This window comes from Mesoplodon bidens, assembly GCF_964165515.1.
Source record: "Mesoplodon bidens genome assembly, chromosome: 2".
In the NCBI taxonomy this organism is placed as follows: Eukaryota; Metazoa; Chordata; class Mammalia; order Artiodactyla; family Ziphiidae; genus Mesoplodon; species Mesoplodon bidens.
This window is the reverse complement of record NC_138177.1, coordinates 168,914,440-168,926,609: the sequence shown is the minus strand read 5'-3', so window position 1 is coordinate 168,926,609 and position 12,170 is coordinate 168,914,440. Positions and strand designations below refer to the sequence as shown.

The window sequence follows — 12,170 nt, the reverse complement described above, 5'->3', positions numbered from 1 at the left end:
TCTGGGCTCAGCGTGGACTTGCTATGGCCAACAGAGTGAGGCAGAGGTGACGGTGAACCGATTCCACATCTAGTCAAGACACTGTGCATGTTTCTGCTTGCACTCGGCCATCTCTATGAGAAGAACGTGTGTGGGATAGCCACCGGTCCCAAGAGGAGGAGACAAACATGTGGAGAAGAGCTGCTCACACTAAAGGCCCCAGCAAATCCCCACAGAGAACAGAGCTCCTCAGCTGATGGGTAGATGCATGTGTGAGCCCAGCTAAAATAGCAGAAATGCCCAGCCCATTTCAGATTAAGTCAGTCAATCTCCAGATGCACGAGCTGTAGTGATAAATGTTATTGTTTTAATCCCCTGAGTTTGAGGGTGGCTTGTTACACAGCCATAGCTGACTGATACAGTCCCCTCTTTCACTGAATTACTAAACTCCATCAGTTCCACTGCCGAAAGCTAACTCTGCCTTGGCTCTTTTCCTTCTTCTCTATCCCCGTTGCCACTGTCTTGTTTCAGGCCAAAATTTTCTCTGGCTTAAATGGTCTCCCTGCCTCAACTCCTTTCCATTCTGTTACCACGTCACACCCAGAATCCTCCTTTTAACTAAAAGTCTGACCATGTCACTCTCTTAAAATCCTCCAGTGGCTCCCACTGCACCCAGGATTAAGTCTCAGCGCCATGGCTTGGTTTAAGAGAACTTTCATCAACTGGTCTTTAATTACATTTCCAGCATCACCTCTGAGCCTAGCTGGCTGTGACCTTCACACTCTAGCAGCACAGATCTGCTTGTTTTTCTGCCAGCATCCTGCTGCCATACCCATGTCCCAGTGGCGTTTCCTGCTCTACACCTTTGTCTCTGTCTGGAAATTAAGTCACCCTTCAGGACTAAGCTCTGGAATCTCCCCATGAAGCCTTATCTAAGCTTTCCCCAGGACAGCTTCCTCAGGGTTAGGTACCCCTCTTCTGGATGCCCACAGCCGCACAGGACTGTCTCCATCACTGGACATTGAGTGCAAGGACCATATCTTATTTAGCTCCTATAGCCCTGACAGCTGGCCCAGAGCAAGAGGTCAATAAGTGTTTATAAAAGGCTCCATGAACTGGTGAGGAATGGGCCCTGAGAAATGGACTGAGAGATGGGAGCCCTGAGCTTTAGCTTGGTTCTGCCACTAATTCTCTGTGACCTTACAAAAGACAGTTCCTTGTCTGGGTCTCAGTTTCTCTATCTTGAAAATGAGAGGGTTGGACCAGATCAGAGAGTCTCTTGCTGTGCATGAGAATCACCTGGGGGAACTTTAAAAAAATACAAATGCTGTTAAACAAACAAACAAACAAACAGATGTCCAGGCTTCAACCCCTGAGGGGTAGAGCCCAGACACTGTAATTGTTCAAAGCTCCCCACATGTTTCTAGGGTGTAGCCAGGTTTGGAAGCCACTGGTCTGGATGATCTCTGGTTATCTTCATCACTGGCAAGCTTGTTATCTTTAAAAAGTCAAAGACAGGTAAAGCTTGTTTCCAAAGGCTTTTTAACAGTTAGGGAAACATGAGACTCCAACCCCTTCCTACTTTCAGCCTTGCGCTGGGTCAATTACCAGCCTTCAACAGGGAAGGGACCACCTTGAATGACTAAATGCATTGTACTAAGGCTCTCACTGAATTCTCCCATGCTTGTGAGAAAGAGGGCAAAGAAGTTTTAAACTCTCACCATCATCTGCCCCTAAGACTACTCCTTGGGGCAGAGTTGTTTTCCCCACTTTACAGATGAAGAAACTGAGATCCACAGAGGTGAAATGACTAGCCCAAGGCCACATAGGCAATGTGGCACAGCTGGGATTCAGAGCCAGCGCTGAGAGACTCTAGAATAGTCACTATTGTTCACATGCGGGCATTGAGAGCTTGAAATGTGGCCACTGAGATGTGCTGCTTTAAGTGTAAAACAGCCTGGGTTTCAAAGACTTAGTTCAAAAAAGAATGTAAAATATCTCATTAATAATTTTTATATCAGTTACATGATAATACTTTGGATATACTGAGTAAGTAAAATATATAATTGAAATTAATTTCACTTTTTTAAAGCGTGGCTACCTCTAAATTTTCTAGATCTAAAATTACATTTGTGGCCTGAATTGTATTTCTATTGGATAGCACTGCTCTAGAACCGGTCTTTACAACAGGGGTGATATCGCCCCCTAGGGGTCATTTTGGGACTCTGTTCTCATGAAACAATGCAATCCCAGGAAGGGGTTGGGACAGTACCCGGTGCTGTGTGGGCCAGGGCTGGAATAGCAGTAGTAGTAAATTAATGGCCAACATTATTAAGAGCTTACTATGTGCCAGGCAGGTTTTTTAAAAATATATTTATTTATTTATTTGGCTGTGCCGGGTATTAGTTGCGGCATGTGGGCTCTTAGTTGTGGCATGCAGGATCTAGTTCCCTGATCAGGGATCTAACCCGGACCCCCTGCGTTGGGAGCGCAGAGTATTAACCACTGGACCACCAGGGAAGTCCCAGGCACTGTTCTAAGCACTTCCCCTATGTCAACTCATTTAAGTCCGACCACAACCCTCTGAAGTTGGTGCTATTATAGTAATTTCCCAGGGAAGGAATCTGAAGCTCAGAGAAATGGCTTGCCTAAGGCTCCAAAGCTAGGGCACTATAGATCTAGAATTGGAACCTGGCTTGCTCATTTCTGAGCTCCATCACTCATAAAAGGTGCCAAGTCAAGTCAGTTCCACTCCCTTCTGCATTCACAAATATTTAACCATATGTGCCGGCACACATTCAAAAAATCTCCGCTGGGTCCCTGTTATGAGCTGGGCTCCATCACTCTCACCTGAATGGGGTCTCTCTCTGCCAGGTCCAGTGATGGGAGGGTGCACAGACACCTTCATCCCGCACTCAGCAAGCAATCCTCTGCCTGTTTTTCCAGCACGGCCCAAAGAGAAGGGTGGGAAGGTGGTTAAGAATGTGCACATGCATTACCTAAGATCTTATTTAAAATGCAGATTCTGGGCTTTCCTTGGTGGCGCAGTGGTTAAGAATCTGCCTGCAGGGGACACGGGTTTAAGCCCTGGTCCGGGAAGATCCCACATGCCGCGGAGCAACTAAGCCCGTGTGCCACAACTACTGAGCCTGCGCTCTGGAGCCCACGATTCACAACTACTGAAGCCCGTGTGCCACAACTACTGAGCCTGCGTTCTGGAGCCCACGATCCACAACTACGGAAGCCTGCGCGCCTAGAGCCCGTGCTCCACAACGAGAGAAGCCACCGCAATGAGAAACCTGCGCACCACAACGAAGAGTAGCCCCCACTCGCCACAACTAGAGAAAGCCAGCATGCAGCAACAAAGACCCAACACAGCCAAAAATAAATAAAATAAAATAAAATAAAAATAAACAAATTTATAAAATGCAGATTCTGATTCTGGGGGTCTGGAGCAGGACCTGAGATTCTGCATTTCAGAGAGGCTCCCAGGTGATCTGCGGCTCCACTGACCACACTGAGTTGTGTGAGGGGTGATAGTAATGTCAGCCTTGGGATTCAAGAAGGATCTCAGTGTCACAGCAGGAAGGACTCTTAGGAATCATCCACTCCAACTCCCTGATGGTGCTGATAGGGAGAGAAAGGGTAAGACACTTGCCCAAGATCACACCGTGAATTACAGGCAGAGACCAAGTCTTCAGAGTCCCATCCATGCTCCTTTCCATCCACTGTCTCCTGTTTGCAGCAGCATCCAGGACGGGAGTATCCAGGCACTCTCATGCCCATTTCACACCATAAGCTTTTGGCATTTTCAAATCCTCTCCCTGCCTCCCATCTGAGTTTCCATCCTAGGGGAGCAATCCTGGGAGCAGAGTGGCAGGACAGACCACACTCTGCAAGAAACTTTTAGGGCTGCATCCCCTGGTCCTGGAGCTCAACCTGCCCCTCCCTGCCAGATGCTACACATCTGGGTCCCCAGAAAGCACTTGAGCCGATGGAGTGAAACTGTTTTCAGGACGGAGGAGAGGCTGTCTTCTTCAGACTGGATGCGCAGGGTACTAACAACAGGAATTCATTTCCTAGAAATTAAACACTGAATTTGTTGGTGTTTACAGGATTCATCATCTGCTGGGAGGCATAATACAGCCGTGATTAGAACATAAGCTTTGGAGTCAGATAGTGCTTTGGAGTTAGGTAGACTGAACTTGTTTCCCAGCTCTGCCATTTATCAGCTCTGTGACCTTGGGCAAGTTACTCAACCTGTCTGAGCCTGTTTCCTCATCTGTTCAATAGCTAATTACTTAAAGCCTTTCACAGGAATTCCCTGGTTGTCCAGTGGTTAGGACTCCGTGCTTCCATTGCAGGAGGCATGGGTTCATCAATCCTTGATTGGGGAAGTAAGATCCCACAAGCTGTGCTGCGCGGCCAAAAAAAAAAAAAAATGCCTATCACATGTTGCCAAGAGCAACACAGATGTGGACCCTGCTCTTAGGGAGACACCATGGCCCTGGGAAAACCCTCCTGGGACCTGGGACCACAGAGGATGAGAGTGGCGCATGCAGGGAACCACGGGAAAGTAGGGGGGACACGTAACTTGTGGCAACCCTAAGATCCCCAGGTGAAAGTGGCTTTGAAGCTGAGCACTAGAGGACAAATAGAATTAGCAAGTTAAGAGGACCTGGGGCCAATGACACCTATTCCATGGGACTGCAGTTTGGGAAAACCTTCCCTGCCATGCACCCCAAATCCTTTTTCTTCATTTCCTATTGCTTACCTGTCCAGAGATTGCACAGGCCAGGCCTCTCCTCTCATCCTCCTGTTGACCTGCACTCAGCAAGAGATCCCACCTCCAGTTTGGCTGAGACCTCCTCCTGTGCTTCTCTCACTCCTCTGAGCCTTTGCACGGGCTATTCCCGCTACCTGGAATGCCCTTCCTCTTGTCTCCTCCACCCTCTCTGGAGGTTCCTCTGGACCCTAGGGATGGAATTGATCATCCCTCCTCCCTGTCCCACTGGTCTCCTTATTACACATCACACTGGACTGCCCTAGACTGGGCTCACTTGCTGACTGCCTGTCTCCCTGTTGGACTTGAGTTCCGGAAGGGAGGGGGACATGTGTGTCACGAAGCCCAGGGACCTGTGTGGGGTACCCTTCCGCCTCATTCACCCGTCCAACTCTGATATCATCCTCGGGATCAAATTCAACTGTCTTCTCTTTGCGGAAACGTGTCCACTCCTTCCACCGAAGTGGGGTTGGCCTCTCTCCTCTGTGTCAGCCGGTACCTCATGACATTGTTCATACTGTACAGTTCTCATCATCCTGCATCCAGTGCTTGTGGGTCTCTCTCCCCACAAGATGGCAACTTCCTGGAGCAGAGTCCGCTTTTGTTCACAGCTGTATGTTTTGGGCTCAATACTTATACTGGTTCTGTAGTGATTTACTCAAAGAATGAATGAAAGAAGCACACGGACAATTTCACCTTTGTCCCCCAACCCCGTGCTTTGTGCCTCTGGCCACAAATGTCCTTTGTTCATCCCTCCTGGATGTCTCATAGGGAACCCAAACTCAGCTGAGCCACTATCTTCCACCCTACCCCAGCTTTTCTTCCTTTGTAGGCATTATCCTGGTCTTACCCATCCCCAACACTTGGAATCCTCCCTCCTTCCCTCTCTCCCCCAGCATTTAACCATTTATTTCCCTTTTAGGAATGAGGAAGCTGAGGCTCGGAAATGTAATGCAATTGGCTCAAGGTCACACAGCAAATAAATGGCCAGGTCAGGGCCTTGCTCTGAAGAGCCTGGACTCCCCACCTACCTAGCCGGACTCTCACTCCCCCCACGGGTTCTGTCTCCTTTCCCCTGACTTCTCTACACACATTTGGGGCATTTGTGTCTTGGTTCAGGCTGTTCCTCTGCCTGGAAGAGCAATGTTTCCCATTCCCCTTCCTACATATCTATTATAATCTACTCTCTGAGGCCCTTCTCAAAGCTGCTTCCTCCAGGAAGCCTTCCTTGGTCAACTGGATGCAAAATCTCCATCCTTTGAACCCTCTCCTGACTCCAGGTTTGTTTGTGCCTCTTATGCCTGTGCCTGGAAGCTCCTTGAAGACCTACCCATTTCCTCCCCACTCCAGTGACCAGAGAACAATAGGCTCACAATCAGTATAGAGTAACTCTTCATGTAAGGCTCAAATGAGCCGAGGAGAAATAACAGCATTCCCTCTCTTCTATTTAAAACTCTCCAATGGCTCCCATCTCAGAATATAATCCAAAATCCTCACCATGGTCTGCAAGGCCCTACATGATTCACCCACTGCCCCATTCAGCTACCTCTCTGACCTCGTCTTTTACCAGCCCTCCCTTTAAATATCACCTCCTTGGCAAAGCTTTGACCAGACAATATAAAGTATCTCATCCTTTACTATATCACCCTGCTTCATGCTCATTTTAGCACTCTACCATATCTGATATTTTCTGATGTTTGTTTATTGCTTGTTTCCCCTGCCCCTCCCCACCCATGCACCTTCTGTCAGCTCATCACTATAACTCCAGGGCCTAGAACAGTGCCTGGCTGACAACAAACATGCATTTAGGAGCCATGTGCACAGAGGGGGTAACTAGAGCCAATGGGGTGGATGAGATCACCCAGGGAGAGCACCTTCTATGAGAGAGGAGGGCCTGGGAGAGCAGAGCAGCTAATGGCTGTAGAAAGGAGGCTGAATCTGCAAAAACAACAGAGACCAAGAAGAAAAATATGAGTGTGAAGTCACAGGAGCCAGGAGAAGACAGTGTTTCGAGGGGAAGGAGCGATCAGCAGAGAAAGTCAAGGACTGAACGGTGTCTGCTGAATTCAGCTTCCTGGAGGACACTGATGACCTTGGCAAGCCCCTGCCTCTCTGTGGGCCTCAGATGGGAGCCATCTGTGCAAAGAGAGGGACCTCTCAGGTCCTGGGAACTCCCAGCTTTGAGAATCTGTATTTCTGCTCACATTCATATCACTCTTGCCAAAAAGAACAACCATCTACCTGTGGTCTAGGAGGGAAGGGATGACCCGGGGTATCCACCCTCATTATTTATCCATCAGGTAACTGACCAACTGAGGAAGCATCTCTGTATTTCTGGGCCTGTTCTAGGCACCATTAGGAGGGGAAGAGGCCCTAGGGCCTGCCAGTCATGTCCAGGTAGCCAGCCCCCTCCCTCCCACGCCATCCTCTAGTTCCTGGCTTCCTGATGCCTCCATGACAAAGGCCACCCACTTCTCCCCACCAGCTGGACAGACCAAAGGCTGTAGAAGGCCCAGCTGCCCAAATGGTTTTGCTGTTGCTGTTGGTAAAGAGTCCCTTGATGTCCTTGTGAGGAAGGCTTAGATCCTGGCTGTGGCTGCGCCACCCAGAGGACAGCAAAGACCCACGAGGTGTGGCCGATTAGAAAACCCTGGAAGCTGACTCCAAGGAAGAGAGTGAGAGGTTTCTCCTACCAACCAGAGCCATGATGGCCACCAATGCCAGGTGCTGTGTTGAGCAATGACCCTATTTGATTTGCACAGCAACCCTGTGAGGTGACCATTCTAATCCCTATTTCACATGGGAAGAAACCAAGGCTCAGAAGAAGTTAAGGGCTTTCCCAAGGTCACACAGCTAGTAAACAGCCAAGCCCTGTTTAGTAATGCAGCCAGTCTGACTGAGAGCCCCTGCTTTTAATCCTTGAACCTCACCAGAGCTACTGAGGCAAGGGGCTTTAGTCTTATATTCTTTTACAAGCAGTTTGACCTTGGGCAAGATTTATTCCCCACTCTCTGCATCTGCTATAAAGCAGATTTCTTAGTGCCCTTCCATTTCTTTTTTTTTGCGGTACGCGGGCCTCTCACTGTTGTGGCCTCTCCCGTTGCGGAGCACAGGCTCCGGACGCGCAGGCTCAGCAGCCATGGCTCACGGGCCCTGCCGCTCCGCGGCATGTGGGATCTTCCCGGACCGGGGCACAAACCCGTGTCCCCTGCATCGGCAGGCGGACTCTCAACCACTGCGCCACCAGGGAAGCCCAGTGCCCTTCCATTTCTGACATTATGTAATTAACTGGGATTTGTACAGAACTCTACAGTTTATAATAAGGCATCTCATTTTTTACCACAGATCCTGCAGGGTGGGAGAATTATCCTCTCCATTTGATAGATGTGCAAACTGAGGCTCGAAGAGACGCAGTGACCCGCCCAAGGTCACAAAGCAAGTCAGGGCCGCCGGGCTCCGGGTCTGGAAGCCGAGGCTGCACACTAGACGCTCCTCCAACTCCGCTCCAGAAAGGGGCGACCCTGCGACGCCCGGACCTGGCCGGCAGGGGGCGGCGCTCGGCTGCCCTCTGCCTCCCGGGGCCACGTGGGGGCGTCGCAGCCCCCCGCCCGAGGGGCGCCTCCCACCCAGCCAGACCTCCCAGAACGCGCGCCAGGGATCCCGCAGCCGACCCCGGGCGCTGCCTCGGCCCACCCTCCATCCTGGGGCTCCTGGGGCTCCGGGCCGCGCCCCCCGACGCGCCCCTCCGGCTGGGCAGGTCCTCCGGGACCCCCTTACGGCGAGTGCCCCTCCCGTCCGAAGACGCCAAGAGGAGGGACGCCCGGGCCAGCGGGGCGCCGACGAGGGCGCCGCCTCCCCTCCCAGCTCCACCGGGACGGCCGGACTACGAGCAGCTGGGGCCCCGGCGCCCCCACCCCGCCCCGGGAGGCACCAGGCTCCGAGCGCTTACCCCCTCCCGGGCACGCAGGTGCGGACCGCGGGCTCGCCCTCCCGGGTCTTCTTCCTCGCGCAGCGCCTCGTCTCCCCGCCGGCGACTGCCTCATCTCCGCCGTGATCCCCAGCCCAGCTCCGGGCGCCGCCCGCCCCGCCGCCCCGGGGGCTCTTCCCTGGCCCGCGCCCTCTCGAGCCCCACCTCCCTGCGCCCTGCGACTCCGGCTCCCCTCTCCCCTTCCCGCGCCCGCCGCTCCTCCTCGCTCCCCTGCCCCAGCTCCTCCCCACACCCGCGAGGCTCCCTCCCTATCTGCCCCCCGCCCGCCAGGAGGGAGGCTCGGCCCCTTCCTGTCCCGGCGGGGCGCCCGGGAGCTCCGAACCCCCGCCTCCGCCGTCGCCGCAGCCCCAGGCCCAGGGGTGGGTAGGCGAGGAAGGGAGGCGAGGAAGTCCGCAGCTCGGTGCTCCCTGGTCCCCACCTGCAGGAGAGAGGACGGGCTGTGTCTGGAGTAGGGGGTGGTGAGAGGTGGGCCCTGCCCAGAGACCCTTGCTGAAAGCCTAGCCTCCGCCATCTGTCCCTGTCCCCTGTGCTTAGCCCTAGTTAGTTTTTTTTTTCCCTTCATTTAACAAATATTTATTGATCTGTGGGTCAGGCATGTTCTAGGCACTGGGGATATAACAGTGAACAAAACGGATGTGGACCCGATGGAGCTTACATGAATGTAGTAAGTAGAACATATGAAGTGTTTATAGAGGTAAATAGGGTGGAGGAAAATGAAGCCGGGAAAGGAGATAGTGAGGTGCAGGCTTTGAACAGGGTGGTCAGGGGAGGCCTCCCCGGGAAAGTGGCATCTGAGCAAAGACAGGAAGTGAGGGAGTGAGCCCTGCAGAAATACGAGGAAACCACGCACCAAGTGAGGGCAGCGAGGCAAGGGCAGTGATTAGCAGGAGTTGAGGTCGGAGAGGCTGGGGAAGGGGCGGCTGCCTCGCTCATTCAAACAGCGAATTCTGAGCAGGGGACCCAACCCCCAGGTTGCAGCAGGTGATGGGAGTGTGGAGAAGAATCTGCCTGGTTCTAAGAACCAGGGTTGAGAGAAGAGAGAAGACTTGAGCACAGAGAGGAACGACAGACGGAGGAAAAAGGTTCAGGAAGAGGCTCAGAGCTGGGCATGGCCGAGTTTCATGCCCTCAGGGGTAGCTGGCCTGCTGTCCGTTTATGGGCTTTTTGTCTCCTTGTTCTTCATGTATTTCCAAGCCTTGTTATTAGGTGCATCCGCTGCTAGGATTGTTATATCATCTTCATGAACTGACTCTTCTATCATTAGGAAGTGACCCTCTGTCCCTGACAACAGCTCTTGTCGTGAAGTCTCCTTAACTGGGTGTAGGGAAAGGCCAGCAGCAGCCCCTGCTGCTGGTTTATTTCCAGCCCACACAGCTGTTTGACATCTGGTACACCCCAAACTCAGCAGCTTCCCCAGACTTTCTTTCCAGTGTCTTTCTGTGTCCTTCCGCTCCATGAGTTCTCTACCCACCCGGACCTCCCCTCCTTTCTCCACTCCTCACCCTCCTGGTTTACCATTTGATGACTGGCCTGGAACCTTCATCTCTCTCTCTCAATCTCTCTCTTTTTTGGAAGGCTCTGATCAATGATCATCAATAATGCAAAAGTTCTTTTTGTCTTAGCGCAAATCCCAGGCAAATAAACCACTGGCAAATAGACAGGAGTTATCGGCAGCCACACCTCGGCCTTCTCCCCTCTACTCAGGCCCTGGGCTCTTCTCCCAAAAAGGAAGTAGGAAGATTGACCAAACGTAGGCATTGCCCAAAATAGGTACTGCTGCTGATGCCCCAAGTTGAAGCTTCATAGAGGAGGAAGGGGTCCTGTCTACATGGCCCAAGCACCTGTAGCTGCTGCCGAGGTACCAGCCTGAGATCTGCTGTCAGAAATCACACGGCAGAGAAAATATAGACATGCCGGGCTGTGTGTGCTCTCTGAAAAGACCCTGACAGCCCCAGAAGCTGCCCTGACCAGTGATAAGAAACAGAAGGGACAAGGATTTGCAGCATCTCAGCACACTCTAACAGCTGACATCATTTAACAACAAAAGCAGCCGGAGAGGCACAGCACCACCGGAAAGCTGGTTTAAGGAAAAGGCTGGGTCTGCAGGAGAGGGTTCACTTCAGCTTCTCAGACCTCACCCTGGGCCAGCGGATGTGTTAAGTACAGTCCCTACTCTCAGGAAGCTCAGAGTCCAGGAGAGAAAACCCACATGCCATTAAGCACAGCCCAGTGTGGCAGAAGGGAGAGAGGTGGGGGCGGGTAAGGAACGCAGAGGACAGCATGCCCTACCTGGGAGGTGAACAAGGGCCACCCCTGTGCTGAGCCTTGAAGGGCTAGTAGGAGGCATCTGAGCAAAGAAGGGGGAAGGAAAGCAGAGAAGTTCCCTGGTAGAAGGAACAGCATGTGCAAAGGCACAGGGGCTAAAAGAGAGAATTTGGTTAGGGAAACTGCAAGTCTGTAGATATTGCTAGTGTGGGGAGAAGTAGTCAAGATGCAGCTGGAGAGGCAGGAAGGGGCCAGCTTATGAAGAGCCTTGAATGCCAGGTAAGTAAAGGAGCCTGTGCTTTATCCTGAGAGCCATGGGAGCCAGGGAAGGGCTTTGAGCAAGGGAGTGGCATGATTGGACAGGGTAGGTTGGCAATCCATGGTACCCTGAACTGTGATACCCATGTGGAAATCATCACAATCCCTACTGCTGCCATGATGAAAAAACCTGGGGCAATTCCTGATCAGCTTCCTCCCCGCTCCAAACCATCCTCCATGCTTCATGAGAGCGGGTTTCCTAAAACACATGGATCCCTTGCCCAGACAGCTCCAGGCCCTCCCCATTCTCTCCTGAAGAGGTTCGGACTCCCTTGTCCTGGCATTCCAGGCTCTTCCCAGTCTGTTCCCACTCTGTACGCTGCCTTCTCAAACCTGGCTCATGCTTTTCCTCCCACGTGGAAAGTTCTGACCTTCATTTCCATTGATCATAATCCCCCCTCATTTCCAGAATCTCACGCCTCCTTGGCTTACCATGACTCATCCCTCGAGGCCCAACTCCAAAATCTCCTTCTTTGCAGGGTCCCTCTCCTTCCTCCTGAACAGAAATGGTGGTTCCCTCTGTGGAGGTCCAAGGGCCGAGTGGTGGGTAAAAGTGTTGACTCAGTGATCAGACTGAGTCTGAATCTTGATTTCACTGCTCAGTAGCTGTGCAACCCTGGGCAGGTTATGGCAAGTCCCCTACATACGAACGAGTTCTGTTCCTAGAGCCCGTTCATAAGTCCAATTTATTCGGAAGTCCAACAAAGTTAGCTTAGGTACCCAACTAACACAGTCGGCTATATAGTACTGTACTGTAATAGGTTTATAATACTTTTCACACAAAAAATACATAAAAAACAAACACAAGAAATAAAGAAAACATTTTTAATCCTACAG

General features: G+C 51.9%; 1 protein-coding gene across 2 annotated transcripts in view; it reads right to left on the bottom strand.

Annotated features, from left to right (window-relative positions):
• Positions 1 to 8,833, bottom strand: part of HTR1D (5-hydroxytryptamine receptor 1D) — a 19,011-nt gene extending 10,178 nt beyond the window's left edge. For both annotated transcript variants that reach the window (XM_081226387.1, XM_081226388.1), the window contains exon 1: positions 8,712 to 8,833. The gene's annotated coding sequence lies outside the window, so the exon portion shown is untranslated. The remainder of the gene's footprint in view (positions 1 to 8,711) is intronic.
• Positions 8,834 to 12,170: the final 3,337 nt, after the last annotated feature.